A 25,630-nucleotide genomic window follows, 5' to 3' on the forward strand; every position below is an offset into this window, starting at 1 on the left:
CACTCTAAGCTGAATGTGCCAGCTCTGGTCAGATCGCAAATGCTAAGCAGCTTGAGGCTGGGCAAGTTTCTTTTTTTTTTTTGGGGGGGGGGGGGGTTTATCAAATCTTTCCCTTACAATTTTATATCTCTTGAAAAGACCCGCTGTGGTGCTAGTTGTCCGTCAATGGCCACTCTAAGCTGAATGTGCCTGCCATCGTCAGATCGCAAACGCTAAGCAGCTTGAGGCTGGGCAAGTACCGGCATGGGAGACTGGCTGGGAATCCCCGGTACCGTTGACTTGCTGTTTTGTTTTTCTCAAAGCTTTCCCTTACGATTGTTTTCATCTTGAAAAGACTAGCAGACGCGAAAGCAATCGGTCAATGGCCACACTAAGCTGAATGTGCATGCCCTCGTCAGATCGCAAATGCTAAGCAGCTTGAGGCTAGGCAAGTACCAGCATGGGAGACTGGCTGGGAATCCCTGGTACCGTTGACTTAGTTTTTTCGTTTTGATCCAAGCTTTCCCTGACGATTGTATTCCTCTTGAAAAGAGCCGCACTGGTGTGAACAATCTGTCATTGGCCACTCTAAGCTGAATGTGCCATCTCTGGTCAGATCGCAAATGCTAAGCAGCTTGAGGCTGGGCAAGTTTCTTTTTTTTTTTTTTGGGGGGGGGTGGTTTATCAAAGCTTTCCCTTACAATTTTATATCTCTTGAAAAGACCCGCTGTGGTGCTAGTTGTCCGTCAATGGCCACTCTAAGCTGAATGTGCCTGCCCTCGTCAGATCGCAAACGCTAAGCAGCTTGAGGCTGGGCAAGTACCGGCATGGGAGACTGGCTGGGAATCCCCGGTACCGTTGACTTGCTATTTTGCTTTTCTCAAAGCTTTCCCTTACGATTGTTTTCATCTTGAAAAGACTAGCAGACGCAAAAGCAATCGGTCAATGGCCGCACTAAGCTGAATGTGCCTGCCCTCGTCAGATTGCAAATGCTAAGCAGCTTGAGGCTAGGCAAGTACCAGCATGGGAGACTGGCTGGGAATCCCTGGTACCGTTGACTTGGTTTTTTCATTTTGATCCAAGCTTTCCCTGACGATTGTATTCCTCTTGAAAAGAGCCGCACTGGTGTGAACAATCTGTCATTGGCCACTCGAAGCTGAATGTGCCAGCTCTGGTCAGATCGCAAATGCTAAGCAGCTTGAGGCTGGGTAAGTTTCTTTTTTTTTTTTGGGGGGGGGGGTTTTATCAAAGCTTTCCCTTACAATTTTATATCTCTTGAAAAGACCCGCTGTGGTGCTAGTTGTCCGTCAATGGCCACTCTAAGCTGAATGTGCCTGCCCTCGTCAGATAGCAAATGCTAAGCAGCTTGAGGCTAGGCAAGTACCAGCATGGGAGACTGGCTGGGAATCCCTGGTACCGTTGACTTGGTTTTTTCGTTTTGATCCAAGCTTTCCCTGACGATTGTATTCCTCTTGAAAAGAGCTGCACTGGTGTGAACAATCTGTCAATGGCCACTCTCAGCTGAATGTGCCAGCTCTGGTCAGATCGCAAATGCTAAGCAGCTTGAGGCTGGGCAAGTTTCTTTTTTTTTTTTTTTTGGGGGGGGGGGTTATCAAAGCTTTCCCTTACAATTTTATATCTCTTGAAAAGACCCACTGTGGTGCTAGTTGTCCGTCAATGGCCACTCTAAGCTGAATGTGCCTGCCCTCGTCAGATCGCAAACGCTAAGCAGCTTGAGGCTGGGCAAGTACCGGCATGGGAGACTGGCTGGGAATCCCCGGTACCGTTGACTTGCTATTTTGCTTTTCTCAAAGCTTTCCCTTACGATTGTTTTCATCTTGAAAAGACTAGCAGACGCGAAAGCAATCGGTCAATGGCCACACTAAGCTGAATGTGCCTACCCTCGTCAGATCGCAAATGCTAAGCAGCTTGAGGCTAGGCAAGTACCAGCATGGGAGACTGGCTGGGAATCCCTGGTACCGTTGACTTGTTTTTTTCGTTTTGATCCAAGCTTTCCCTGACGATTGTATTCCTCTTGAAAAGAGCCGCACTGGTGTGAACAATCTGTCATTGGCCACTCGAACCTGAATGTGCCAGCTCTGGTCAGATCGCAAATGCTAAGCAGCTTGAGGCTGGACAAGTTTTTTTTTTTTTTCTTTTTTTTTGGGGGGGGGGGGTTTATCAAAGCTTTCCCTTACAATTTTATATCTCTTGAAAAGACCCGCTGTGGTGCTAGTTGTCCGTCAATGGCCACTCTAAGCTGAATGTGCCTGCCCTCGTCAGATCGCAAACGCTAAGCAGCTTGAGGCTGGGCAAGTACCGGCATGGGAGACTGGCTGGGAATCCCCGGTACCGTTGACTTGCTATTTTGTTTTTCTCAAAGCTTTCCCTTACGATTGTTTTCATCTTGAAAAGACTAGCAGACGCGAAAGCAATTGGTCAATGGCCACACTAAGCTGAATGTGCCTGCCCTCGTCAGATCGCAAATGCTAAGCAGCTTGAGGCTAGGCAAGTACCAGCATGGGAGACTGGCTGGGAATCCCTGGTACCGTTGACTTGGTTTTTTCGTTTTGATCCAAGCTTTCCCTGACGATTGTATTCCTCTTGAAAAGAGCCGCACTGGTGTGAACAATCTGTCATTGGCCACTCTAAGCTGAATGTGCCAGCTCTGGTCAGATCGCAAATGCTAAGCAGCTTGAGGCTGGGCAAGTTTCTTTTTTTTTTTGGGGGGGGGGGTTTTATCAAAGCTTTCCCTTACAATTTTAAATCTCTTGAAAAGACCCGCTGTGGTGCTAGTTGTCCGTCAATGGCCACTCTAAGCTGAATGTGCCTGCCCTCGTCAGATCGCAAACGCTAAGCAGCTTGAGGCTGGGCAAGTACCGGCATGGGAGACTGGCTGGGAATCCCCGGTACCGTTGACTTGCTATTTTTTTTTTCTCAAAGCTTTCCCTTACGATTGTTTTCATCTTGAAAAGACTAGCAGACGCGAAAGCAATCGGTCAATGGCCACACTAAGCTGAATGTGCCTGCCATCGTCAGATCGCAAATGCTAAGCAGCTTGAGGCTAGGCAAGTACCAGCATGGGAGACTGGCTGGGAATCCCTGGTACCGTTGACTTGGTTTTTTCGTTTTGATCCAAGCTTTCCCTGACGATTGTATTCCTCTTGAAAAGAGCCGCACTGGTTTGAACAATCTGTCATTGGCCACTCTAAGCTGAATGTGCCAGCTCTGGTCAGATCGCAAATGCTAAGCAGCTTGAGGCTGGGCAAGTTTCTTTTTTTTTTTTTTTTTTTTTTTTGGGGGGGGGGGGGGTTTATCAAAGCTTTCCCTTACAATTTTATATCTCTTGAAAAGACCCGCTGTGGTGCTAGTTGTCCGTCAATGGCCACTCTAAGCTGAATGTGCCTGCCCTCGTCAGATCGCAAACGCTAAGCAGCTTGAGGCTGGGCAAGTACCGGCATGGGAGACTGGCTGGGAATCCCCGGTACCGTTGACTTGCTATTTTGTTTTTCTCAAAGCTTTCCCTTACGATTGTTTTCATCTTGAAAAGACTAGCAGACGCGAAAGCAATCGGTCAATGGCCACACTAAGCTGAATGTGCCTGCCCTCGTCAGATCGCAAATGCTAAGCAGCTTGAGGCTAGGCAAGTACCAGCATGGGAGACTGGCTGGGAATCCCTGGTACCGTTGACTTTGTTTTTTCGTTTTGATCCAAGCTTTCCCTGACGATTGTATTCCTCTTGAAAAGAGCCGCACTGGTGTGAACAATCTGTCATTGGCCACTCTAAGCTGAATGTGCCAGCTCTGGTTAGATTGCAAATGCTAAGCAGCTTGAGGCTGGGCAAGTTTCTTTTTTTTTTTTGGGGGGGGGGGGTTTATCAAAGCTTTCCCTTACAATTTTATATCTCTTGAAAAGACGCGCTGTGGTGCTAGTTGTTCGTCAATGGCCACTCTAAGCTGAATGTGCCTGCCCTCGTCAGATCGCAAACGCTAAGCAGCTTGAGGCTGGGCAAGTACCGGCATGGGAGACTGGCTGGGAATCCCCGGTACCGTTGACTTGCTATTTTGTTTTTCTCAAAGCTTTCCCTTACGATTGTTTTCATCTTGAAAAGACTAGCAGACGCGAAAGCAATCGTTCAATGGCCACACTAAGCTGAATGTGCCTGCCCTCGTCAGATCGCAAATGCTAAGCAGCTTGAGGCTAGGCAAGTACCAGCATGGGAGACTGGCTGGGAATCCCTGGTGCCGTTGACTTGGTTTTTTCGTTTTGATCCAAGCTTTCCCTGACGATTGTATTCCTCTTGAAAAGAGCCGCACTGGTTTGAACAATCTGTCATTGGCCACTCTAAGCTGAATGTGCCAGCTCTGGTCAGATCGCAAATGCTAAGCAGCTTGAGGCTGGGCAAGTTTCTTTTTTTTTTTTTTTTTTGAGGGGGGGGTGTTTATCAAAGCTTTCCCTTACAATTTTATATTTCTTGAAAAGTCCCGCTGTGGTGCTAGTTGACCGTCAATGGCCACTCTAAGCTGAATGTGCCTGCCCTCGTCAGATCGCAAACGCTAAGCAGCTTGAGGCTGGGCAAGTACCGGCACGGGAGACTGGCTGGGAATCCCCAGTACCGTTGACTTGCTATTTTGTTTTTCTCAAAGCTTTCCCTTACGATTGTTTTCATCTTGAAAAGACTAGCAGACGCGAAAGCAATCGGTCAATTGCCACACTAAGCTGAATGTGCCTGCCCTCGTCAGATCGCAAATGCCAAGCAGCTTGAGGCTAGGCAAGTACCAGCATGGGAGACTGGCTGGGAATCCCTGGTACCGTTGACTTGGTTTTTTCGTTTTGATCCAAGCTTTGCCTGACGATTGTATTCCTCTTGAAAAGAGCCGCACTGGTGTGAACAATCTGTCATTGGCCACTCTAAGCTGAATGTGCCAGCTCTGGTCAGATCGCAAATGCTAAGCAGCTTGAGGCTGGGCAAGTTTCTTTTTTTTGGGGGGGGGGGGTTTTATCAAAGCTTTCCCTTACAATTTTAAATCTCTTGAAAAGACCCGCTGTGGTGCTAGTTATCCATCAATGGCCACTCTAAGCTGAATGTGCCTGCCCTCGTCAGATCGCAAACGCTAAGCTGCTTGAGGCTGGGCAAGTACCAGCATGGGAGACTGGCTGGGAATCCCTGGTACCGTTGACTTGGTTTTTTCGTTTTGATCCAAGCTTTCCCTGACGATTGTATTCCTCTTGAAAAGAGCTGCACTGGTGTGAACAATCTGTCAATGGCCACTCTAAGCTGAATGTGCCAGCTCTGGTCAGATTGCAAATGCTAAGCAGCTTGAGGCTGGGCAAGTTTCTTTTTTTTTTTTTTGGGCGGGGGGGTTTTATCAAAGCTTTCCCTTACAATTTTATATCTCTTGAAAAGACCCGCTGTGGTGCTAGTTGTCCGTCAATGGCCACTCTAAGCTGAATGTGCCTGCCCTCGTCAGATCGCAAACGCTAAGCAGCTTGAGGCTGGGCAAGTACCGGCATGGGAGACTGGCTGGGAATCCCCGGTACCGCTGACTTGCTATTTTGTTTTTCTCAAAGCTTTCCCTTACGATTGTTTTCATCTTGAAAAGACTAGCAGACGCGAAAGCAATCGGTCAATAGCCACACTAAGCTGAATGTGCCTGCCCTCGTCAGATCGCAAATGCTAAGCAGCTTGAGGCTAGGCAAGTACCAGCATGGGAGACTGGCTGGGAATCCCTGGTACCGTTGACTTGGTTTTTTCGTTTTGATCCAAGCTTTCCCTGACGATTGTATTCCTCTTGAAAAGAGCCGCACTGGTGTGAACAATCTGTCATTGGCCACTCTAAGCTGAATGTGCCAGCTCTGGTTAGATCGCAAATGCTAAGCAGCTTGAGGCTGGGCAAGTTTCTTTTTTTTTTTTTGGGGGGGGGGGTTTATCAAAGCTTTCCCTTACAATTTTATATCTCTTGAAAAGACCCGCTGTGGTGCTAGTTGTCCGTCAATGGCCACTCTAAGCTGAATGTGCCTGCCCTCGTCAGATCGCAAACGCTAAGCAGCTTGAGGCTGGGCAAGTACCGGCATGGGAGACTGGCTGGGAATCCCCGGTACCGTTGACTTGCTATTTTGTTTTTCTCAAAGCTTTCCCTTACGATTGTTTTCATCTTGAAAAGACTAGCAGACGCGAAAGCAATCGGTCAATGGCCAGACTAAGCTGAATGTGCCTGCCCTCGTCAGATCGCAAATGCTAAGCAGCTTGAGGCTAGGCAAGTACCAGCATGGGAGACTGGCTGGGAATCCCTGGTACCGTTGACTTGGTTTTTTCGTTTTGATCCAAGCTTTCCCTGACGATTGTATTCCTCTTGAAAAGAGCCGCACTGGTGTGAACAATCTGTCATTGGCCACTCTAAGCTGAATGTGCCAGCTCTGGTTAGATCGCAAATGCTAAGCAGCTTGAGGCTGGGCAAGTTTCTTTTTTTTTTTTTTTTGGGGGGGGGGTTTATCAAAGCTTTCCCTTACAATTTTATATCTCTTGAAAAGACCCGCTGTGGTGCTAGTTGTCCGTCAATGGCCACTCTAAGCTGAATGTGCCTGCCCTCGTCAGATCGCAAACGCTAAGCAGCTTGAGGCTGGGCAAGTACCGGCATGGGAGACTGGCTGGGAATCCCCGATACCGTTGACTTGCTATTTTGTTTTTCTCAAAGCTTTCCCTTACGATTGTTTTCATCTTGAAAAGACTAGCAGACGCGAAAGCAATCGGTCAATGGCCACACTAAGCTGAATGTGCCTGCCCTCGTCAGATCGCAAATGCTAAGCAGCTTGGGGCTAGGCAAGTACCAGCATGGGAGACTGGCTGGGAATCCCTGGTACCGTTGACTTGGTTTTTTCGTTTTGATCCAAGCTTTCCCTAACGATTGTATTCCTCTTGAAAAGAGCCGCACTGTTGTGAACAATTTGTCATTGGCCACTCTAAGCTGAACGTGCCAGCTCTGGTCAGATCGCAAATGCTAAGCAGCTTGAGGCTGGGCAAGTTTCTTTTTTTTTTTGGGGGGGGGGGTTTATCAAAGCTTTCCCTTACAATTTTATATCTCTTGAAAAGACCCGCTGTGGTGCTAGTTGTCCGTCAATGGCCACTCTAAGCTGAATGTGCCTGCCCTCGTCAGATCGCAAATGCTAAGCAGCTTGAGGTTGGGCAAGTACCGGCATGGGAGACTGGCTGGGAATCCCCGATACCGTTGACTTGCTATTTTTTTTTTCTCAAAGCTTTCCCTTACGATTGTTTTCATCTTGAAAAGACTAGCAGACGCGAAAGCAATCGGTCAATGGCCACACTAAGCTGAATGTGCCTGCCCTCGTCAGATCGCAAATGCTAAGCAGCTTGAGGCTAGGCAAGTACCAGCATGGGAGACTGGCTGGGAATCCCTGGTACCGTTGACTTGGTTTTTTCGTTTTGATCCAAGCTTTCCCTGACGATTGTATTCCTCTTGAAAAGAGCCGCACTGGTTTGAACAATCTGTCATTGGCCACTCTAAGCTGAATGTGCCAGCTCTGGTCAGATCGCAAATGCTAAGCGGCTTGAGGCTGGGCAAGTTTCTTTTTTTTTTTTTTTGGGGGGGGGGTTTATCAAAGCTTTCCCTTACAATTTTATATCTCTTGAAAAGACCCGCTGTGGTGCTAGTTGTCCGTCAATGGCCACTCTAAGCTGAATGTGCCTGCCCTCGTCAGATCGCAAACGCTAAGCAGCTTGAGGCTGGGCAAGTACCGGCATGGGAGACTGGCTGGGAATCCCCGGTACCGTTGACTTGCTATTTTGTTTTTCTCAAAGCTTTCCCTTACGATTGTTTTCATCTTGAAAAGACTAGCAGACGCGAAAGCAATCGGTCAATGGCCACACTAAGCTGAATGTGCCTGCCCTCGTCAGATCGCAAATGCTAAGCAGCTTGAGGCTAGGCAAGTACCAGCATGGGAGACTGGGTGGGAATCCCTGGTACCGTTGACTTGGTTTTTTCGTTTTGATCCAAGCTTTCCCTGACGATTGTATTCCTCTTGAAAAGAGCCGCACTGGTGTGAACAATCTGTCATTGGCCACTCTAAGCTGAATGTGCCAGCTCTGGTTAGATCGCAAATGCTAAGCAGCTTGAGGCTGGGCAAGTTTCTTTTTTTTTTTGGGGGGGGGGGGTTATCAAAGCTTTCCCTTACAATTTTATATCTCTTGAAAAGACCCGCTGTGGTGCTAGTTGTCCGTCAATGGCCACTTTAAGCTGAATGTGCCTGCCCTCGTCAGATCGCAAACGCTAAGCAGCTTGAGGCTGGGCAAGTACCGGCATGGGAGACTGGCTGGGAATCCCCGGTACCGTTGACTTGCTATTTTGTTTTTCTCAAAGCTTTCCCTTACGATTGTTTTCATCTTGAAAAGACTAGCAGACGCGAAAGCAATTGGTCAATGGCCACACTAAGCTGAATGTGCCTGCCCTCGTCAGATCGCAAATGCTAAGCAGCTTGAGGCTAGGCAAGTACCAGCATGGGAGACTGGCTGGGAATCCCTGGTACCGTTGACTTGGTTTTTTCGTTTTGATCCAAGCTTTCCCTGACGATTGTATTCCTCTTGAAAAGAGCCGCACTGGTGTGAACAATCTGTCATTGGCCACTCTAAGCTGAATGTGCCAGCTCTGGTTAGATCGCAAATGCTAAGCAGCTTGAGGCTGGGCAAGTTTCTTTTTTTTTTTTTTGGGGGGGGGGGTTTATCAAAGCTTTCCCTTACAATTTTATATCTCTTGAAAAGACCCGCTGTGGTGCTAGTTGTCCGTCAATGGCCACTTTAAGCTGAATGTGCCTGCCCTCGTCAGATCGCAAACGCTAAGCAGCTTGAGGCTGGGCAAGTACCGGCATGGGAGACTGGCTGGGAATCCCCGGTACCGTTGACTTGCTATTTTGTTTTTCTCAAAGCTTTCCCTTACGATTGTTTTCATCTTGAAAAGACTAGCAGACGCGAAAGCAATTGGTCAATGGCCACACTAAGCTGAATGTGCCTGCCCTCGTCAGATCGCAAATGCTAAGCAGCTTGAGGCTAGGCAAGTACCAGCATGGGAGACTGGCTGGGAATCCCTGGTACCGTTGACTTGGTTTTTTCGTTTTGATCCAAGCTTTCCCTGACGATTGTATTCCTCTTGAAAAGAGCCGCACTGGTGTGAACAATCTGTCATTGGCCACTCTAAGCTGAATGTGCCAGCTCTGGTTAGATCGCAAATGCTAAGCAGCTTGAGGCTGGGCAAGTTTCTTTTTTTTTTTTTTGGGGGGGGGGGTTTATCAAAGCTTTCCCTTACAATTTTATATCTCTTGAAAAGACCCGCTGTGGTGCTAGTTGTCCGTCAATGGCCACTCTAAGCTGAATGTGCCTGCCCTCGTCAGATCGCAAACGCTAAGCAGCTTGAGGCTGGGCAAGTACCGGCATGGGAGACTGGCTGGGAATCCCCGGTACCGTTGACTTGCTATTTTTTTTTTCTCAAAGCTTTCCCTTACGATTGTTTTCATCTTGAAAAGACTAGCAGACGCGAAAGCAATCGGTCAATGGCCACACTAAGCTGAATGTGCCTGCCCTCGTCAGATCGCAAATGCTAAGCAGCTTGAGGCTAGGCAAGTACCAGCATGGGAGACTGGGTGGGAATCCCTGGTACCGTTGACTTGGTTTTTTCGTTTTGATCCAAGCTTTCCCTGACGATTGTATTCCTCTTGAAAAGAGCCGCACTGGTGTGAACAATCTGTCATTGGCCACTCTAAGCTGAATGTGCCAGCTCTGGTTAGATCGCAAATGCTAAGCAGCTTGAGGCTGGGCAAGTTTCTTTTTTTTTTGGGGGGGGGGGGGTTTATCAAAGCTTTCCCTTACAATTTTATATCTCTTGAAAAGACCCGCTGTGGTGCTAGTTGTCCGTCAATGGCCACTTTAAGCTGAATGTGCCTGCCCTCGTCAGATCGCAAACGCTAAGCAGCTTGAGGCTGGGCAAGTACCGGCATGGGAGACTGGCTGGGAATCCCCGGTACCGTTGACTTGCTATTTTGTTTTTCTCAAAGCTTTCCCTTACGATTGTTTTCATCTTGAAAAGACTAGCAGACGCGAAAGCAATCGGTCAATGGCCACACTAAGCTGAATGTGCCTGCCCTCGTCAGATCGCAAATGCTAAGCAGCTTGAGGCTAGGCAAGTACCAGCATGGGAGACTGGCTGGGAATCCCTGGTACCGTTGACTTGGTTTTTTTGTTTTGATCCAAGCTTTCCCTGACGATTGTATTCCTCTTGAAAAGAGCCGCACTGGTGTGAACAATCTGTCATTGGCCACTCTAAGCTGAATGTGCCAGCTCTGGTTAGATCGCAAATGCTAAGCAGCTTGAGGCTGGGCAAGTTTCTTTTTTTTTTTTTTTGGGGGGGGGGTTTATCAAAGCTTTCCCTTACAATTTTATATCTCTTGAAAAGACCCGCTGTGGTGCTAGTTGTCCGTCAATGGCCACTCTAAGCTGAATGTGCCTGCCCTCGTCAGATCGCAAACGCTAAGCAGCTTGAGGCTGGGCAAGTACCGGCATGGGAGACTGGCTGGGAATCCCCGGTACCGTTGACTTGCTATTTTTTTTTTCTCAAAGCTTTCCCTTACGATTGTTTTCATCTTGAAAAGACTAGCAGACGCGAAAGCAATCGGTCAATGGCCACACTAAGCTGAATGTGCCTTCCCTCGTCAGATCGCAAATGCTAAGCAGCTTGAGGCTAGGCAAGTACCAGCATGGGAGACTGGCTGGGAATCCCTGGTACCGTTGACTTGGTTTTTTCGTTTTGATCCAAGCTTTCCCTGACGATTGTATTCCTCTTGAAAAGAGCCGCACTGGTTTGAACAATCTGTCATTGGCCACCCTAAGCTGAATGTGCCAGCTCTGGTCAGATCGCAAATGCTAAGCAGCTTGAGGCTGGGCAAGTTTCTTTTTTTTTTTTTTTTTTTTTTTTTTGGGGGGGGGGTTTATCAAAGCTTTCCCTTACAATTTTATATCTCTTGAAAAGACCCGCTGTGGTGCTAGTTGTCCGTCAATGGCCACTCTAAGCTGAATGTGCCTGCCCTCGTCAGATCGCAAACGCTAAGCAGCTTGAGGCTGGGCAAGTACCGGCATGGGAGACTGGCTGGGAATCCCCGGTACCGTTGACTTGCTATTTTGTTTTTCTCAAAGCTTTCCCTTACGATTGTTTTCATCTTGAAAAGACTAGCAGACGCGAAAGCAATCGGTCAATGGCCACACTAAGCTGAATGTGCCTGCCCTCGTCAGATCGCAAATGCTAAGCAGCTTGAGGCTAGGCAAGTACCAGCATGGGAGACTGGCTGGGAATCCCTGGTACCGTTGACTTGGTTTTTTCGTTTTGATCCAAGCTTTCCCTGACGATTGTATTCCTCTTGAAAAGAGCCGCACTGGTTTGAACAATCTGTCATTGGCCACTCTAAGCTGAATGTGCCAGCTCTGGTCAGATCGCAAATGCTAAGCAGCTTGAGGCTGGGCAAGTTTCTTTTTTTTTTTTTTTTTTTTTTTTGGGGGGGGGGTTTATCAAAGCTTTCCCTTACAATTTTATATCTCTTGAAAAGACCCGCTGTGGTGCTAGTTGTCCGTCAATGGCCACTCTAAGCTGAATGTGCCTGCCCTCGTCAGATCGCAAACGCTAAGCAGCTTGAGGCTGGGCAAGTACCGGCATGGGAGACTGGCTGGGAATCCCCGGTACCGTTGACTTGCTATTTTGTTTTTCTCAAAGCTTTCCCTTACGATTGTTTTCATCTTGAAAAGACTAGCAGACGCGAAAGCAATCGGTCAATGGCCACACTAAGCTGAATGTGCCTGCCCTCGTCAGATCGCAAATGCTAAGCAGCTTGAGGCTAGGCAAGTACCAGCATGGGAGACTGGCTGGGAATCCCTGGTACCGTTGACTTGGTTTTTTCGTTTTGATCCAAGCTTTCCCTGACGATTGTATTCCTCTTGAAAAGAGCCGCACTGGTGTGAACAATCTGTCATTGGCCACTCTAAGCTGAATGTGCCAGCTCTGGTTAGATCGCAAATGCTAAGCAGCTTGAGGCTGGGCAAGTTTCTTTTTTTTTTTTTTGGGGGGGGGGGGTTTATCAAAGCTTTCCCTTACAATTTTATATCTCTTGAAAAGACCCGCTGTGGTGCTAGTTGTCCGTCAATGGCCACTCTAAGCTGAATGTGCCTGCCCTCGTCAGATCGCAAACGCTAAGCAGCTTGAGGCTGGGCAAGTACCGGCATGGGAGACTGGCTGGGAATCCCCGGTACCGTTGACTTGCTATTTTGTTTTTCTCAAAGCTTTCCCTTACGATTGTTTTCATCTTGAAAAGACTAGCAGACGCAAAAGCAATCGGTCAATGGCCACACTAAGCTGAATGTGCCTGCCCTCGTCAGATCGCAAATGCTAAGCAGCTTGGGGCTAGGCAAGTACCAGCATGGGAGACTGGCTGGGAATCCCTGGTACCGTTGACTTGGTTTTTTCGTTTTGATCCAAGCTTTCCCTAACGATTGTATTCCTCTTGAAAAGAGCCGCACTGGTGTGAACAATTTGTCATTGGCCACTCTAAGCTGAATGTGCCAGCTCTGGTCAGATCGCAAATGCTAAGCAGCTTGAGGCTGGGCAAGTTTCTTTTTTTTTTTGGGGGGGGGGGGGTTATCAAAGCTTTCCCTTACAATTTTATATCTCTTGAAAAGACCCGCTGTGGTGCTAGTTGTCCGTCAATGGCCACTCTAAGCTGAATGTGCCTGCCCTCGTCAGATCGCAAACGCTAAGCAGCTTGAGGCTGGGCAAGTACCGGCATGGGAGACTGGCTGGGAATCCCCGGTACCGTTGACTTGCTATTTTTTTTTTCTCAAAGCTTTCCCTTACGATTGTTTTCATCTTGAAAAGACTAGCAGACGCGAAAGCAATCGGTCAATGGCCACACTAAGCTGAATGTGCCTGCCCTCGTCAGATCGCAAATGCTAAGCAGCTTGAGGCTAGGCAAGTACCAGCATGGGAGACTGGCTGGGAATCCCTGGTACCGTTGACTTGGTTTTTTCGTTTTGATCCAAGCTTTCCCTGACGATTGTATTCCTCTTGAAAAGAGCCGCACTGGTTTGAACAATCTGTCATTGGCCACTCTAAGCTGAATGTGCCAGCTCTGGTCAGATCGCAAATGCTTAGCAGCTTGAGGCTGGGCAAGTTTCTTTTTTTTTTTTTTTTTTTTTTTTTTGGGGGGGGGTTTATCAAAGCTTTCCCTTACAAATTTATATCTCTTGAAAAGACCCGCTGTGGTGCTAGCTGTCCGTCAATGGCCACTCTAAGCTGAATGTGCCTGCCCTCGTCAGATCGCAAACGCTAAGCAGCTTGAGGCTGGGCGAGTACCGGCATGGGAGACTGGCTGGGAATCCCCGGTACCGTTGACTTGCTATTTTGTTTTTCTCAAAGCTTTCCCTTACGATTGTTTTCATCTTGAAAAGACTAGCAGACGCGAAAGCAATCGGTCAATGGCCACACTAAGCTGAATGTGCCTCCCCTCGTCAGATCGCAAATGCTAAGCAGCTTGAGGCTAGGCAAGTACCAGCATGGGAGACTGGCTGGGAATCCCTGGTACCGTTGACTTGGTTTTTTCGTTTTGATCCAAGCTTTCCCTGACGATTGTATTCCTCTTGAAAAGAGCCGCACTGGTGTGAACAATCTGTCATTGGCCACTCTAAGCTGAATGTGCCAGCTCTGGTTAGATCGCAAATGCTAAGCAGCTTGAGGCTGGGCAAGTTTCTTTTTTTTTTTTTTTTGGGGGGGGGGGGTTTATCAAAGCTTTCCCTTACAATTTTATATCTCTTGAAAAGACCCGCTGTGGTGCTAGTTGGCTGTCAATGGCCACTCTAAGCTGAATGTGCCTGCCATCGTCAGATCGCAAACGCTAAGCAGCTTGAGGCTGGGCAAGTACCGGCATGGGAGACTGGCTGGGAATCCCCGGTACCGTTGACTTGCTATTTTGTTTTTCTCAAAGCTTTCCCTTACGATTGTTTTCATCTTGAAAAGACTAGCAGACGCGAAAGCAATCGGTCAATGGCCACACTAAGCTGAATGTGCCTGCCCTCGTCAGATCGCAAATGCTAAGCAGCTTGGGGCTAGGCAAGTTCCAGCATGGGAGACTGGCTGGGAATCCCTGGTACCGTTGACTTGGTTTTTTCGTTTTGATCCAAGCTTTCCCTAACGATTGTATTCCTCTTGAAAAGAGCCGCACTGGTGTGAACAATTTGTCATTGGCCACTCTAAGCTGAATGTGCCAGCTCTGGTCAGATCGCAAATGCTAAGCAGCTTGAGGCTGGGCAAGTTTCTTTTTTTTTGGGGGGGGGGGGGGTTTATCAAAGCTTTCCCTTACAATTTTATATCTCTTGAAAAGACCCGCTGTGGTGCTAGTTGTCCGTCAATGGCCACTCTAAGCTGAATGTGCCTGCCCTCGTCAGATCGCAAACGCTAAGCAGCTTGAGGCTGGGCAAGTACCGGCATGGGAGACTGGCTGGGAATCCCCGGTACCGTTGACTTGCTATTTTTTTTTTCTCAAAGCTTTCCCTTACGATTGTTTTCATCTTGAAAAGACTAGCAGACGCGAAAGCAATCGGTCAATGGCCACACTAAGCTGAATGTGCCTGCCCTCGTCAGATCGCAAATGCTAAGCAGCTTGAGGCTAGGCAAGTACCAGCATGGGAGACTGGCTGGGAATCCCTGGTACCGTTGACTTGGTTTTTTCGTTTTGATCCAAGCTTTCCCTGACGATTGTATTCCTCTTGAAAAGAGCCGCACTGGTTTGAACAATCTGTCATTGGCCACTCTAAGCTGAATGTGCCAGCTCTGGTCAGATCGCAAATGCTAAGCAGCTTGAGGCTGGGCAAGTTTCTTTTTTTTTTTTTTTTTTTTTTGGGGGGGGGGGGTTTATCAAAGCTTTCCCTTACAATTTTATATCTCTTGAAAAGACCCGCTGTGGTACTAGTTGTCCGTCAATGGCCACTCTAAGCTGAATGTGCCTGCCCACGGCAGATAACAAACGCTAAGCAGCTTGAGGCTGGGCAAGTACCGGCATGGGAGACTGGCTGGGAATCCCCGGTACCGTTGACTTGCTATTTTGTTTTTCTCAAAGCTTTCCCTTACGATTCTTTTCATCTTGAAAAGACTAGCAGACGCGAAAGCAATCGGTCAATGGCCACACTAAGCTGAATGTGCCTGCCCTCGTCAGATCGCAAATGCTAAGCAGCTTGAGGCTAGGCAAGTACCAGCATGGGAGACTGGCTGGGAATCCCTGGTACCGTTGACTTGGTTTTTTCGTTTTGATCCAAGCTTTCCCTAACGATTGTATTCCTCTTGAAAAGAGCCGCACTGGTGTGAACAATTTGTCATTGGCCACTCTAAGCTGAATGTGCCAGCTCTGGTCAGATTGCAAATGCTAAGCAGCTTGAGGCTGGGCAAGTTTCTTTTTTTTTTTTGGGGGGGGGGGGTTTATCAAAGCTTTCCCTTACAATTTTATATCTCTTGAAAAGACCCGCTGTGGTGCTAGTTGTCCGTCAATGGCCACTCTAAGCTGAATGTGCCTGCCCTCGTCAGATCGCAAATGCTAAGCAGCTTGAGGTTGGGCAAGTACCGGCATGGGAGACTGGCTGGGAATCCCCGATACCGTTGACTTGCTATTTTTTTTTTCTCAAAGCTTTCCCTTACGATTGTTTTCATCTTGAAAAGACTAGCAGACGCGAAAGCAATCGGTCAATGGCCACACTAAGCTGAATGTGCCTGCCCTCGTCAGATCGCAAATGCTAAGCAGCTTGAGGCTAGGCAAGTACCAGCATGGGAGACTGGCTGGGAATCCCTGGTACCGTTGACTTGGTTTTTTCGTTTTGATCCAAGCTTTCCCTGACGATTGTATTCCTCTTGAAAAGAGCCGCACTGGTTTGAACAATCTGTCATTGGCCACTCTAAGCTGAATGTGCCAGCTCTGGTCAGATCGCAAATGCTAAGCAGCTTGAGGCTGGGCAAGTTTCTTTTTTTTTTTTTTTTTTTTTGGGGGGGGGGGTTTATCAAAGCTTTCCCTTACAATTTTATATCTCTTGAAAAGACCCGCTGTGGTGCTAGTTGTCCGTCAATGGCCACTCTAAGCTGAATGTGCCTGCCCTCGTCAGATCGCAAACGCTAAGCAGCTTGAGGCTGGGCAAGTACCGGCATGGGAGACTGGCTGGGAATCCCCGGTACCGTTGACTTGCTATTTTGTTTTTCTCAAAGCTTTCCCTTACGATTGTTTTCATCTTGAAAAGACTAGCAGACGCGAAAGCAATCGGTCAATGGCCACACTAAGCTGAATGTGCCTGCCCTCGTCAGATCGCAAATGCTAAGCAGCTTGAGGCTAGGCAAGTACCAGCATGGTAGACTGGCTGGGAATCCCTGGTACCGTTGACTTGGTTTTTTCGTTTTGATCCAAGCTTTCCCTGACGATTGTATTCCTCTTGAAAAGAGCCGCACTGGTGTGAACAATCTGTCATTGGCCACTCTAAGCTGAATGTGCCAGCTCTGGTTAGATCGCAAATGCTAAGCAGCTTGAGGCTGGGCAAGTTTCTTTTTTTTTTTTTTTTGGGGGGGGGTTTATCAAAGCTTTCCCTTACAATTTTATATCTCTTGAAAAGACCCGCTGTGGTGCTAGTTGTCCGTCAATGGCCACTCTAAGCTGAATGTGCCTGCCCTCGTCAGATCGCAAACGCTAAGCAGCTTGAGGCTGGGCAAGTACCGGCATGGGAGACTGGCTGGGAATCCCCGGTACCGTTGACTTGCTATTTTTTTTTTCTCAAAGCTTTCCCTTACGATTGTTTTCATCTTGAAAAGACTAGCAGACGCGAAAGCAATCGGTCAATGGCCACACTAAGCTGAATGTGCCTGCCCTCGTCAGATCGCAAATGCTAAGCAGCTTGAGGCTAGGCAAGTACCAGCATGGGAGACTGGCTGGGAATCCCTGGTACCGTTGACTTGGTTTTTTCGTTTTGATCCAAGCTTTCCCTGACGATTGTATTCCTCTTGAAAAGAGCCGCACTGGTGTGAACAATCTGTCATTGGCCACTCTAAGCTGAATGTGCCAGCTCTGGTTAGATCGCAAATGCTAAGCAGCTTGAGGCTGGGCAAGTTTCTTTTTTTTTTTTTTTGGGGGGGGGGTTTATCAAAGCTTTCCCTTACAATTTTATATCTCTTGAAAAGACCCGCTGTGGTGCTAGTTGTCCGTCAATGGCCACTCTAAGCTGAATGTGCCTGCCCTCGTCAGATCGCAAACGCTAAGCAGCTTGAGGCTGGGCAAGTACCGGCATGGGAGACTGGCTGGGAATCCCCGGTACCGTTGACTTGCTATTTTGTTTTTCTCAAAGCTTTCCCTTACGATTGTTTTCATCTTGAAAAGACTAGCAGACGCGAAAGCAATCGGTCAATGGCCACACTAAGCTGAATGTGCCTGCCCTCGTCAGATCGCAAATGCTAAGCAGCTTGAGGCTAGGCAAGTACCAGCATGGGAGACTGGCTGGGAATCCCTGGTACCGTTGACTTGGTTTTTTCGTTTTGATCCAAGCTTTCCCTGACGATTGTATTCCTCTTGAAAAGAGCCGCACTGGTTTGAACAATCTGTCATTGGCCACTCTAAGCTGAATGTGCCAGCTCTGGTCAGATCGCAAATGCTAAGCAGCTTGAGGCTGGGCAAGTTTCTTTTTTTTTTTTTTTTTTTTTTTTTTTTGGGGGGGGGGTTTATCAAAGCTTTCCCTTACAATTTTATATCTCTTGAAAAGACCCGCTGTGGTGCTAGTTGTCCGTCAATGGCCACTCTAAGCTGAATGTGCCTACCCTCGTCAGATCGCAAACGCTAAGCAGCTTGAGGCTGGGCAAGTACCGGCATGGGAGACTGGCTGGGAATCCCCGGTACCGTTGACTTGCTATTTTGTTTTTCTCAAAGCTTTCCCTTACGATTGTTTTCATCTTGAAAAGACTAGCAGACGCGAAAGCAATCGGTCAATGGCCACACTAAGCTGAATGTGCCTGCCCTCGTCAGATCGCAAATGCTAAGCAGCTTGAGGCTAGGCAAGTACCAGCATGGGAGACTGGCTGGGAATCCCTGGTACCGTTGACTTGGTTTTTTCGTTTTGATCCAAGCTTTCCCTGACGATTGTATTCCTCTTGAAAAGAGCCGCACTGGTGTGAACAATCTGTCATTGGCCACTCTAAGCTGAATGTGCCATCTCTGGTTAGATCGCAAATGCTAAGCAGCTTGAGGCTGGGCAAGTTTCTTTTTTTTTTTTTTTTTGGGGGGGGGGGGTTTATCAAAGCTTTCCCTTACAATTTTATATCTCTTGAAAAGACCCGCTGTGGTGCTAGTTGTCCGTCAATGGCCACTCTAAGCTGAATGTGCCTGCCCTCGTCAGATCGCAAACGCTAAGCAGCTTGAGGCTGGGCAAGTACCGGCATGGGAGACTGGCTGGGAATCCCCGGTACCGTTGACTTGCTGTTTTGTTTTTCTCAAAGCTTTCCCTTACGATTGTTTTCATCTTGAAAAGACTAGCAGACACGAAAGCAATCGGTCAATGGCCACACTAAGCTGAATGTGCCTGCCCTCGTCAGATCGCAAATGCTAAGCAGCTTGGGGCTAGGCAAGTACCAGCATGGGAGACTGGCTGGGAATCCCTGGTACCGTTGACTTGGTTTTTTCGTTTTGATCCAAGCTTTCCCTAACGATTGTATTCCTCTTGAAAAGAGCCGCACTGGTGTGAACAATTTGTCATTGGCCACTCTAAGCTGAATGTGCCAGCTCTGGTCAGATCGCAAATGCTAAGCAGCTTGAGGCTGGGCAAGTTTCTTTTTTTTTTTTTTTTTTTGGGGGGGGGGGTTTATCAAAGCTTTCCCTTACAATTTTATATCTCTTGAAAAGACCCGCTGTGGTGCTAGTTGTCCGTCAATGGCCACTCTAAGCTGAATGTGCCTGCCCTCGTCAGATCGCAAATGCTAAGCAGCTTGAGGTTGGGCAAGTACCGGCATGGGAGACTGGCTGGGAATCCCCGATACCGTTGACTTGCTATTTTTTTTTTCTCAAAGCTTTCCCTTACGATTGTTTTCATCTTGAAAAGACTAGCAGACGCGAAAGCAATCGGTCGATGGCCACACTAAGCTGAATGTGCCTGCCCTCGTCAGATCGCAAATGCTAAGCAGCTTGAGGCTAGGCAAGTACCAGCATGGGAGACTGGCTGGGAATCCCTGGTACCGTTGACTTGGTTTTTTCGTTTTGATCCAAGCTTTCCCTGACGATTGTATTCCTCTTGAAAAGAGCCGCACTGGTTTGAACAATCTGTCATTGGCCACTCTAAGCTGAATGTGCCAGCTCTGGTCAGATCGCAAATGCTAAGCAGCTTGAGGCTGGGCAAGTTTCTTTTTTTTTTTTTTTTTTGGGGGGGGGGGTTTATCAAAGCTTTCCCTTACAATTTTATATCTCTTGAAAAGACCCGCTGTGGTGCTAGTTGTCCGTCAATGGCCACTCTAAGCTGAATGTGCCTGCCCACGTCAGATCGCAAACGCTAAGCAGCTTGAGGCTGGGCAAGTACCGGCATGGGAGACTGGCTGGGAATCCCCGGTACCATTGACTTGCTATTTTGTTTTTCTCAAAGCTTTCCCTTACGATTGTTTTCATCTTGAAAAGACTAGCAGACGCGAAAGCAATCGGTCAATGGCCACACTAAGCTGAATGTGCCTGCCCTCGTCAGATCGCAAATGCTAAGCAGCTTGAGGCTAGGCAAGTACCAGCATGGGAGACTGGCTGGGAATCCCTGGTACCGTTGACTTGGTTTTTTCGTTTTGATCCAAGCTTTCCCTGACGATTGTATTCCTCTTGAAAAGAGCCGCACTGGTGTGAACAATCTGTCATTGGCCACTCTAAGCTGAATGTGCCTGCTCTGGTTAGATCGCAAATGCTAAACAGCTTGAGGCTGGGCAAGTTTCTTTTTTTTTTTTTGGGGGGGGGGGGTTTATCAAAGCTTTCCCTTACAATTTTATATCTCTTGAAAAGACCCGCTGTGGTGCTAGTTGTCCGTCAATGGCCACTCTAAGCTGAATGTGCCTGCCCTCGTCAGATCGCAAACGCTAAGCAGCTTGAGGCTGGGCAAGTACCGGCATGGGAGACTGGCTGGGAATCCCCGGTACCGTTGACTTGCTATTTTGTTTTTCTCAAAGCTTTCCCTTACGATTGTTTTCATCTTGAAAAGACTAGCAGACGCGAAAGCAATCGGTCAATGGCCACACTAAGCTGAATGTGCCTGCCCTCGTCAGATCGCAAATGCTAAGCAGCTTGAGGCTAGGCAAGTACCAGCATGGGAGACTGGCTGGGAATCCCTGGTACCGTTGACTTGGTTTTTTCGTTTTGATCCAAGCTTTCCCTGACGATTGTATTCCTCTTGAAAAGAGCCGCACTGGTGTGAACAATCTGTCATTGGCCACTCTAAGCTGAATGTGCCAGCTCTGGTTAGATCGCAAATGCTAAGCAGCTTGAGGCTGGGCAAGTTTCTTTTTTTTTTTTTTGGGGGGGGGGGTTTATCAAAGCTTTCCCTTACAATTTTATATCTCTTGAAAAGACCCGCTGTGGTGCTAGTTGTCCGTCAATGGCCACTCTAAGCTGAATGTGCCTACCCTCGTCAGATCGCAAACGCTAAGCAGCTTGAGGCTGGGCAAGTACCGGCATGGGAGACTGGCTGGGAATCCCTGGTACCGTTGACTTGCTATTTTGTTTTTCTCAAAGCTTTCCCTTACGATTGTTTTCATCTTGAAAAGACTAGCAGACGCGAAAGCAATCAGTCAATGGCCACACTAAGCTGAATGTGCCTGCCCTCGTCAGATCGCAAATGCTAAGCAGCTTGAGGCTAGGCAAGTACCAGCATGGGAGACTGGCTGGGAATCCCTGGTACCGTTGACTTGGTTTTTTCGTTTTGATCCAAGCTTTCCCTGACGATTGTATTCCTCTTGAAAAGAGCCGCACTGGTTTGAACAATCTGTCATTAGCCACTCTAAGCTGAATGTGCCAGCTCTGGTCAGATCGCAAATGCTAAGCAGCTTGAGGCTGGGCAAGTTTCTTTTTTTTTTTTTTTTTTTTTTTTTTTTTTTGGGGGGGGGGTTTATCAAAGCTTTCCCTTACAATTTTATATCTCTTGAAAAGACCTGCTGTGGTGCTAGTTGTCCGTCAATGGCCACTCTAAGCTGAATGTGCCTGCCCTCGTCAGATCGCAAACGCTAAGCAGCTTGAGGCTGGGCAAGTACCGGCATGGGAGACTGGCTGGGAATCCCCGGTACCGTTGACTTGCTATTTTGTTTTTCTCAAAGCTTTCCCTTACGATTGTTTTCATCTTGAAAAGACTAGCAGACGCGAAAGCAATCGGTCAATGGCCACACTAAGCTGAATGTGCCTGCCCTCGTCAGATCGCAAATGCTAAGCAGCTTGAGGCTAGGCAAGTACCAGCATGGGAGACTGGCTGGGAATCCCTGGTACCGTTGACTTGGTTTTTTCGTTTTGATCCAAGCTTTCCCTAACGATTGTATTCCTCTTGAAAAGAGCCGCACTGGTGTGAACAATCTGTCATTGGCCACTCTAAGCTGAATGTGCCAGCTCTGGTCAGATCGCAAATGCTAAGCAGCTTGAGGCTGGGCAAGTTCCTTTTTTTTTTTTTGGGGGGGGGGGTTTATCAAAGCTTTCCCTTACAATTTTATATCTCTTGAAAAGACCCGCTGTGGTGCTAGTTGTCCGTCAATGGCCACTCTAAGCTGAATGTGCCTACCCTCGTCAGATCGCAAACGCTAAGCAGCTTGAGGCTGGGCAAGTACCGGCATGGGAGACTGGCTGGGAATCCCCGGTACCGTTGACTTGCTATTTTTTTTTTCTCAAAGCTTTCCCTTACGATTGTTTTCATCTTGAAAAGACTAGCAGACGCGAAAGCAATCGGTCAATGGCCACACTAAGCTGAATGTGCCTGCCCTCGTCAGATCGCAAATGCTAAGCAGCTTGAGGCTAGGCAAGTACCAGCATGGGAGACTGGCTGGGAATCCCTGGTACCGTTGACTTGGTTTTTTCCTTTTGATCCAAGCTTTCCCTGACGATTGTATTCCTCTTGAAAAGAGCCGCACTGGTTTGAACAATCTGTCATTGGCCACTCTAAGCTGAATGTGCCAGCTCTGGTCAGATCGCAAATGCTAAGCAGCTTGAGGCTGGGCAAGTTTCTTTTTTTTTTTTTTTGGGGGGGTTTATCAAAGCTTTCCCTTACAATTTTATATCTCTTGAAAAGACCCGCTGTGGTGCTAGTTGTCCGTCAATGGCCACTCTAAGCTGAATGTGCCTGCCCTCGTCAGATCGCAAACGCTAAGCAGCTTGAGGCTGGGCAAGTACCGGCATGGTAGACTGGCTGGGAATCCCCGGTACCGTTGACTTGCTATTTTGTTTTTCTCAAAGCTTTCCCTTACGATTGTTTTCATCTTGAAAAGACTAGCAGACGCGAAAGCAATTGGTCAATGGCCACACTAAGCTGAATGTGCCTGCCCTCGTCAGATCGCAAATGCTAAGCAGCTTAAGGCTAGGCAAGTACCAGCATGGGAGACTGGCTGGGAATCCCTGGTACCGTTGACTTGGTTTTTTCGTTTTGATCCAAGCTTTCCCTGACGATTGTATTCCTCTTGAAAAGAGCCGCACTGGTGTGAACAATCTGTCATTGGCCACTCTAAGCTGAATGTGCCAGCTCTGGTTAGATCGCAAATGCTAAGCAGCTTGAGGCTGGGCAAGTTTCTTTTTTTTTTTTGGGGGGGGGGGGTTTATCAAAGCTTTCCCTTACAATTTTATATCTCTTGAAAAGACCCGCTGTGGTGCTAGTTGTCCGTCAATGGCCACTCTAAGCTGAATGTGCCTGCCCTCGTCAGATCGCAAACGCTAAGCAGCTTGAGGCTGGGCAAGTACCGGCATGGGAGACTGGCTGGGAATCCCCGGTACCGTTGACTTGCTATTTTTTTTTTCTCAAAGCTTTCCCTTACGATTGTTTTCATCTTGAAAAGACTAGCAGACGCGAAAGCAATCGGTCAATGGCCACACTAAGCTGAATGTGCCTGCCCTCGTCAGGTCGCAAATGCTAAGCAGCTTGAGGCTAGGCAAGTACCAGCATGGGAGACTGGCTGGGAATCCCTGGTACCGTTGACTTGGTTTTTTCGTTTTGATCCAAGCTTTCCCTGACGATTGTATTCCTCTTGAAAAGAGCCGCACTGGTTTGAACAATCTGTCATTGGCCACTCTAAGCTGAATGTGCCAGCTCTGGTCAGATCGCAAATGCTAAGCAGCTTGAGGCTGGGCAAGTTTCTTTTTCTTTTTTTTTTTTTTTTTTTTTGGGGGGGGGTTTATCAAAGCTTTCCCTTACAATTTTATATCTCTTGAAAAGACCCGCTGTGGTGCTAGTTGTCCGTCAATGGCCACTCTAAGCTGAATGTGCCTGCCCTCGTCAGATCGCAAACGCTAAGCAGCTTGAGGCTGGGCAAGTACCGGCATGGGAGACTGGCTGGGAATCCCCGGTACCGTTGACTTGCTATTTTGTTTTTCTCAAAGCTTTCCCTTACGATTGTTTTCATCTTGAAAAGACTAGCAGACGCAAAAGCAATCGGTCAATGGCCACACTAAGCTGAATGTGCCTGCCCTCGTCAGATCGCAAATGCTAAGCAGCTTGAGGCTAGGCAAGTACCAGCATGGGAGACTGGCTGGGAATCCCTGGTACCGTTGACTTGGTTTTTTCGTTTTGATCCAAGCTTTCCCTGACGATTGTATTCCTCTTGAAAAGAGCCGCACTGGTGTGAACAATCTGTCATTGGCCACTCTAAGCTGAATGTGCCAGCTCTGGTTAGATCGCAAATGCTAAGCAGCTTGAGGCTGGGCAAGTTTCTTTTTTTTTTTTTTTTTGGGGGGGGGGGGTTTATCAAAGCTTTCCCTTACAATTTTATATCTCTTGAAAAGACCCGCTGTGGTGCTAGTTGTCCGTCAATGGCCACTCTAAGCTGAATGTGCCTGCCCTCGTCAGATCGCAAACGCTAAGCAGCTTGAGGCTGGGCAAGTACCGGCATGGGAGACTGGCTGGGAATCCCCGGTACCGTTGACTTGCTATTTTGTTTTTCTCAAAGCTTTCCCTTACGATTGTTTTCATCTTGAAAAGACTAGCAGACGCGAAAGCAATCGGTCAATGGCCACACTAAGCTGAATGTGCCTGCCCTCGTCAGATCGCAAATGCTAAGCAGCTTGGGGCTAGGCAAGTACCAGCATGGGAGACTGGCTGGGAATCCCTGGTACCGTTGACTTGGTTTTTTCGTTTTGATCCAAGCTTTCCCTGACGATTGTATTCCTCTTGAAAAGAGCCGCACTGGTTTGAACAATCTGTCATTGGCCACTCTAAGCTGAATGTGCCAGCTCTGGTCAGATTGCAAATGCTAAGCAGCTTGAGGCTGGGCAAGTTTCTTTTTTTTTTTTTTTTTTGGGGGGGGGGTTTATCAAAGCTTTCCCTTACAATTTTATATCTCTTGAAAAGACCCGCTGTGGTGCTAGTTGTCCGTCAATGGCCACTCTAAGCTGAATGTGCCTGCCCTCGTCAGATCGCAAACGCTAAGCAGCTTGAGGCTGGGCAAGTACCAGCATGGGAGACTGGCTGGGAATCCCCGGTACCGTTGACTTGCTATTTTGTTTTTCTCAAAGCTTTCCCTTACGATTGTTTTCATCTTGAAAAGACTAGCAGACGCGAAAGCAATCGGTCAATGGCCACACTAAGCTGAATGTGCCTGCCCTCGTCAGATCGCAAATGCTAAGCAGCTTGAGGCTAGGCAAGTACCAGCATGGGAGACTGGCTGGGAATCCCTGGTACCGTTGACTTGGTTTTTTCGTTTTGATCCAAGCTTTCCCTGACGATTGTATTCCTCTTGAAAAGAGCCGCACTGGTGTGAACAATCTGTCATTGGCCACTCTAAGCTGAATGTGCCAGCTCTGGTTAGATCGCAAATGCTAAGCAGCTTGAGGCTGGGCAAGTTTCTTTTTTTTTTTTGGGGGGGGGGGGTTTATCAAAGCTTTCCCTTACAATTTTATATCTCTTGAAAAGACCCGCTGTGGTGCTAGTTGTCCGTCAATGGCCACTCTAAGCTGAATGTGCCTGCCCTCGTCAGATCGCAAACGCTAAGCAGCTTGAGGCTGGGCAAGTACCGGCATGGGAGACTGGCTGGGAATCCCCGGTACCGTTGACTTGCTATTTTTTTTTTCTCAAAGCTTTCCCTTACGATTGTTTTCATCTTGAAAAGACTAGCAGACGCGAAAGCAATCGGTCAATGGCCACACTAAGCTGAATGTGCCTGCCCTCGTCAGATCGCAAATGCTAAGCAGCTTGAGGCTAGGCAAGTACCAGCATGGGAGACTGGCTGGGAATCCCTGGTACCGTTGACTTGGTTTTTTCGTTTTGATCCAAGCTTTCCCTGACGATTGTATTCCTCTTGAAAAGAGCCGCACTGGTTTGAACAATCTGTCATTAGCCACTCTAAGCTGAATGTGCCAGCTCTGGTCAGATCGCAAATGCTAAGCAGCTTGAGGC

General features: G+C 48.0%; 68 pseudogenes; all 68 read left to right on the forward strand.

Moving 5' to 3' along the window:
• The first annotated feature begins 357 nt into the window (after window positions 1-357).
• On the forward strand, window positions 358-476 carry LOC143798456 (5S ribosomal RNA; annotated as a pseudogene).
• A 248-nt stretch (window positions 477-724) lies between these two features.
• Window positions 725-843, forward strand: LOC143799045 (5S ribosomal RNA; annotated as a pseudogene).
• Window positions 844-1,652: 809 nt separating this feature from the next.
• LOC143799046 (5S ribosomal RNA) lies at window positions 1,653-1,771 on the forward strand (annotated as a pseudogene).
• Window positions 1,772-1,848: 77 nt separating this feature from the next.
• On the forward strand, window positions 1,849-1,967 carry LOC143800707 (5S ribosomal RNA; annotated as a pseudogene).
• Window positions 1,968-2,221: 254 nt separating this feature from the next.
• LOC143799047 (5S ribosomal RNA) lies at window positions 2,222-2,340 on the forward strand (annotated as a pseudogene).
• A 77-nt stretch (window positions 2,341-2,417) lies between these two features.
• LOC143798500 (5S ribosomal RNA) lies at window positions 2,418-2,536 on the forward strand (annotated as a pseudogene).
• Window positions 2,537-2,781: 245 nt separating this feature from the next.
• Window positions 2,782-2,900, forward strand: LOC143799048 (5S ribosomal RNA; annotated as a pseudogene).
• Window positions 2,901-3,356: 456 nt separating this feature from the next.
• On the forward strand, window positions 3,357-3,475 carry LOC143799049 (5S ribosomal RNA; annotated as a pseudogene).
• Window positions 3,476-3,552: 77 nt separating this feature from the next.
• LOC143798513 (5S ribosomal RNA) lies at window positions 3,553-3,671 on the forward strand (annotated as a pseudogene).
• A 246-nt stretch (window positions 3,672-3,917) lies between these two features.
• Window positions 3,918-4,036, forward strand: LOC143799050 (5S ribosomal RNA; annotated as a pseudogene).
• A 77-nt stretch (window positions 4,037-4,113) lies between these two features.
• Window positions 4,114-4,232, forward strand: LOC143794923 (5S ribosomal RNA; annotated as a pseudogene).
• Window positions 4,233-4,484: 252 nt separating this feature from the next.
• On the forward strand, window positions 4,485-4,603 carry LOC143800740 (5S ribosomal RNA; annotated as a pseudogene).
• A 1,002-nt stretch (window positions 4,604-5,605) lies between these two features.
• Window positions 5,606-5,724, forward strand: LOC143800513 (5S ribosomal RNA; annotated as a pseudogene).
• A 246-nt stretch (window positions 5,725-5,970) lies between these two features.
• LOC143799051 (5S ribosomal RNA) lies at window positions 5,971-6,089 on the forward strand (annotated as a pseudogene).
• A 77-nt stretch (window positions 6,090-6,166) lies between these two features.
• LOC143797955 (5S ribosomal RNA) lies at window positions 6,167-6,285 on the forward strand (annotated as a pseudogene).
• A 444-nt stretch (window positions 6,286-6,729) lies between these two features.
• LOC143798029 (5S ribosomal RNA) lies at window positions 6,730-6,848 on the forward strand (annotated as a pseudogene).
• A 440-nt stretch (window positions 6,849-7,288) lies between these two features.
• LOC143798524 (5S ribosomal RNA) lies at window positions 7,289-7,407 on the forward strand (annotated as a pseudogene).
• A 247-nt stretch (window positions 7,408-7,654) lies between these two features.
• On the forward strand, window positions 7,655-7,773 carry LOC143799052 (5S ribosomal RNA; annotated as a pseudogene).
• A 77-nt stretch (window positions 7,774-7,850) lies between these two features.
• LOC143797971 (5S ribosomal RNA) lies at window positions 7,851-7,969 on the forward strand (annotated as a pseudogene).
• A 440-nt stretch (window positions 7,970-8,409) lies between these two features.
• On the forward strand, window positions 8,410-8,528 carry LOC143798536 (5S ribosomal RNA; annotated as a pseudogene).
• Window positions 8,529-8,971: 443 nt separating this feature from the next.
• LOC143798549 (5S ribosomal RNA) lies at window positions 8,972-9,090 on the forward strand (annotated as a pseudogene).
• A 247-nt stretch (window positions 9,091-9,337) lies between these two features.
• LOC143799054 (5S ribosomal RNA) lies at window positions 9,338-9,456 on the forward strand (annotated as a pseudogene).
• A 77-nt stretch (window positions 9,457-9,533) lies between these two features.
• On the forward strand, window positions 9,534-9,652 carry LOC143797972 (5S ribosomal RNA; annotated as a pseudogene).
• A 441-nt stretch (window positions 9,653-10,093) lies between these two features.
• On the forward strand, window positions 10,094-10,212 carry LOC143798560 (5S ribosomal RNA; annotated as a pseudogene).
• Window positions 10,213-10,459: 247 nt separating this feature from the next.
• On the forward strand, window positions 10,460-10,578 carry LOC143799056 (5S ribosomal RNA; annotated as a pseudogene).
• A 454-nt stretch (window positions 10,579-11,032) lies between these two features.
• LOC143799057 (5S ribosomal RNA) lies at window positions 11,033-11,151 on the forward strand (annotated as a pseudogene).
• A 77-nt stretch (window positions 11,152-11,228) lies between these two features.
• On the forward strand, window positions 11,229-11,347 carry LOC143798571 (5S ribosomal RNA; annotated as a pseudogene).
• A 256-nt stretch (window positions 11,348-11,603) lies between these two features.
• Window positions 11,604-11,722, forward strand: LOC143799058 (5S ribosomal RNA; annotated as a pseudogene).
• A 77-nt stretch (window positions 11,723-11,799) lies between these two features.
• LOC143798583 (5S ribosomal RNA) lies at window positions 11,800-11,918 on the forward strand (annotated as a pseudogene).
• Window positions 11,919-12,166: 248 nt separating this feature from the next.
• On the forward strand, window positions 12,167-12,285 carry LOC143799059 (5S ribosomal RNA; annotated as a pseudogene).
• Window positions 12,286-12,362: 77 nt separating this feature from the next.
• On the forward strand, window positions 12,363-12,481 carry LOC143798030 (5S ribosomal RNA; annotated as a pseudogene).
• A 245-nt stretch (window positions 12,482-12,726) lies between these two features.
• On the forward strand, window positions 12,727-12,845 carry LOC143799060 (5S ribosomal RNA; annotated as a pseudogene).
• Window positions 12,846-12,922: 77 nt separating this feature from the next.
• LOC143798595 (5S ribosomal RNA) lies at window positions 12,923-13,041 on the forward strand (annotated as a pseudogene).
• A 257-nt stretch (window positions 13,042-13,298) lies between these two features.
• Window positions 13,299-13,417, forward strand: LOC143800576 (5S ribosomal RNA; annotated as a pseudogene).
• Window positions 13,418-14,059: 642 nt separating this feature from the next.
• Window positions 14,060-14,178, forward strand: LOC143800764 (5S ribosomal RNA; annotated as a pseudogene).
• Window positions 14,179-14,423: 245 nt separating this feature from the next.
• Window positions 14,424-14,542, forward strand: LOC143799061 (5S ribosomal RNA; annotated as a pseudogene).
• A 77-nt stretch (window positions 14,543-14,619) lies between these two features.
• Window positions 14,620-14,738, forward strand: LOC143798606 (5S ribosomal RNA; annotated as a pseudogene).
• A 452-nt stretch (window positions 14,739-15,190) lies between these two features.
• Window positions 15,191-15,309, forward strand: LOC143798618 (5S ribosomal RNA; annotated as a pseudogene).
• Window positions 15,310-15,751: 442 nt separating this feature from the next.
• LOC143798631 (5S ribosomal RNA) lies at window positions 15,752-15,870 on the forward strand (annotated as a pseudogene).
• Window positions 15,871-16,124: 254 nt separating this feature from the next.
• LOC143799062 (5S ribosomal RNA) lies at window positions 16,125-16,243 on the forward strand (annotated as a pseudogene).
• Window positions 16,244-16,320: 77 nt separating this feature from the next.
• On the forward strand, window positions 16,321-16,439 carry LOC143798758 (5S ribosomal RNA; annotated as a pseudogene).
• A 247-nt stretch (window positions 16,440-16,686) lies between these two features.
• LOC143799063 (5S ribosomal RNA) lies at window positions 16,687-16,805 on the forward strand (annotated as a pseudogene).
• Window positions 16,806-16,882: 77 nt separating this feature from the next.
• LOC143798643 (5S ribosomal RNA) lies at window positions 16,883-17,001 on the forward strand (annotated as a pseudogene).
• A 247-nt stretch (window positions 17,002-17,248) lies between these two features.
• LOC143799064 (5S ribosomal RNA) lies at window positions 17,249-17,367 on the forward strand (annotated as a pseudogene).
• Window positions 17,368-17,444: 77 nt separating this feature from the next.
• On the forward strand, window positions 17,445-17,563 carry LOC143798654 (5S ribosomal RNA; annotated as a pseudogene).
• A 456-nt stretch (window positions 17,564-18,019) lies between these two features.
• Window positions 18,020-18,138, forward strand: LOC143798666 (5S ribosomal RNA; annotated as a pseudogene).
• A 251-nt stretch (window positions 18,139-18,389) lies between these two features.
• On the forward strand, window positions 18,390-18,508 carry LOC143799065 (5S ribosomal RNA; annotated as a pseudogene).
• A 77-nt stretch (window positions 18,509-18,585) lies between these two features.
• On the forward strand, window positions 18,586-18,704 carry LOC143798031 (5S ribosomal RNA; annotated as a pseudogene).
• Window positions 18,705-19,152: 448 nt separating this feature from the next.
• LOC143798461 (5S ribosomal RNA) lies at window positions 19,153-19,271 on the forward strand (annotated as a pseudogene).
• A 251-nt stretch (window positions 19,272-19,522) lies between these two features.
• LOC143800580 (5S ribosomal RNA) lies at window positions 19,523-19,641 on the forward strand (annotated as a pseudogene).
• A 77-nt stretch (window positions 19,642-19,718) lies between these two features.
• On the forward strand, window positions 19,719-19,837 carry LOC143798677 (5S ribosomal RNA; annotated as a pseudogene).
• A 247-nt stretch (window positions 19,838-20,084) lies between these two features.
• Window positions 20,085-20,203, forward strand: LOC143799067 (5S ribosomal RNA; annotated as a pseudogene).
• A 77-nt stretch (window positions 20,204-20,280) lies between these two features.
• On the forward strand, window positions 20,281-20,399 carry LOC143798689 (5S ribosomal RNA; annotated as a pseudogene).
• Window positions 20,400-20,842: 443 nt separating this feature from the next.
• Window positions 20,843-20,961, forward strand: LOC143798701 (5S ribosomal RNA; annotated as a pseudogene).
• A 263-nt stretch (window positions 20,962-21,224) lies between these two features.
• Window positions 21,225-21,343, forward strand: LOC143799068 (5S ribosomal RNA; annotated as a pseudogene).
• A 77-nt stretch (window positions 21,344-21,420) lies between these two features.
• On the forward strand, window positions 21,421-21,539 carry LOC143798713 (5S ribosomal RNA; annotated as a pseudogene).
• Window positions 21,540-21,981: 442 nt separating this feature from the next.
• LOC143798725 (5S ribosomal RNA) lies at window positions 21,982-22,100 on the forward strand (annotated as a pseudogene).
• A 440-nt stretch (window positions 22,101-22,540) lies between these two features.
• LOC143799680 (5S ribosomal RNA) lies at window positions 22,541-22,659 on the forward strand (annotated as a pseudogene).
• A 246-nt stretch (window positions 22,660-22,905) lies between these two features.
• On the forward strand, window positions 22,906-23,024 carry LOC143799069 (5S ribosomal RNA; annotated as a pseudogene).
• Window positions 23,025-23,101: 77 nt separating this feature from the next.
• On the forward strand, window positions 23,102-23,220 carry LOC143798158 (5S ribosomal RNA; annotated as a pseudogene).
• A 258-nt stretch (window positions 23,221-23,478) lies between these two features.
• Window positions 23,479-23,597, forward strand: LOC143799070 (5S ribosomal RNA; annotated as a pseudogene).
• Window positions 23,598-23,674: 77 nt separating this feature from the next.
• LOC143798737 (5S ribosomal RNA) lies at window positions 23,675-23,793 on the forward strand (annotated as a pseudogene).
• Window positions 23,794-24,044: 251 nt separating this feature from the next.
• Window positions 24,045-24,163, forward strand: LOC143799071 (5S ribosomal RNA; annotated as a pseudogene).
• A 77-nt stretch (window positions 24,164-24,240) lies between these two features.
• On the forward strand, window positions 24,241-24,359 carry LOC143798032 (5S ribosomal RNA; annotated as a pseudogene).
• A 250-nt stretch (window positions 24,360-24,609) lies between these two features.
• LOC143798813 (5S ribosomal RNA) lies at window positions 24,610-24,728 on the forward strand (annotated as a pseudogene).
• A 77-nt stretch (window positions 24,729-24,805) lies between these two features.
• Window positions 24,806-24,924, forward strand: LOC143798749 (5S ribosomal RNA; annotated as a pseudogene).
• A 246-nt stretch (window positions 24,925-25,170) lies between these two features.
• On the forward strand, window positions 25,171-25,289 carry LOC143799072 (5S ribosomal RNA; annotated as a pseudogene).
• Window positions 25,290-25,366: 77 nt separating this feature from the next.
• LOC143798760 (5S ribosomal RNA) lies at window positions 25,367-25,485 on the forward strand (annotated as a pseudogene).
• Window positions 25,486-25,630: the final 145 nt, after the last annotated feature.

Source organism: Ranitomeya variabilis, chromosome 1, assembly GCF_051348905.1.
Source record: "Ranitomeya variabilis isolate aRanVar5 chromosome 1, aRanVar5.hap1, whole genome shotgun sequence".
NCBI classification, from domain to species: domain Eukaryota; kingdom Metazoa; phylum Chordata; class Amphibia; order Anura; family Dendrobatidae; genus Ranitomeya; species Ranitomeya variabilis.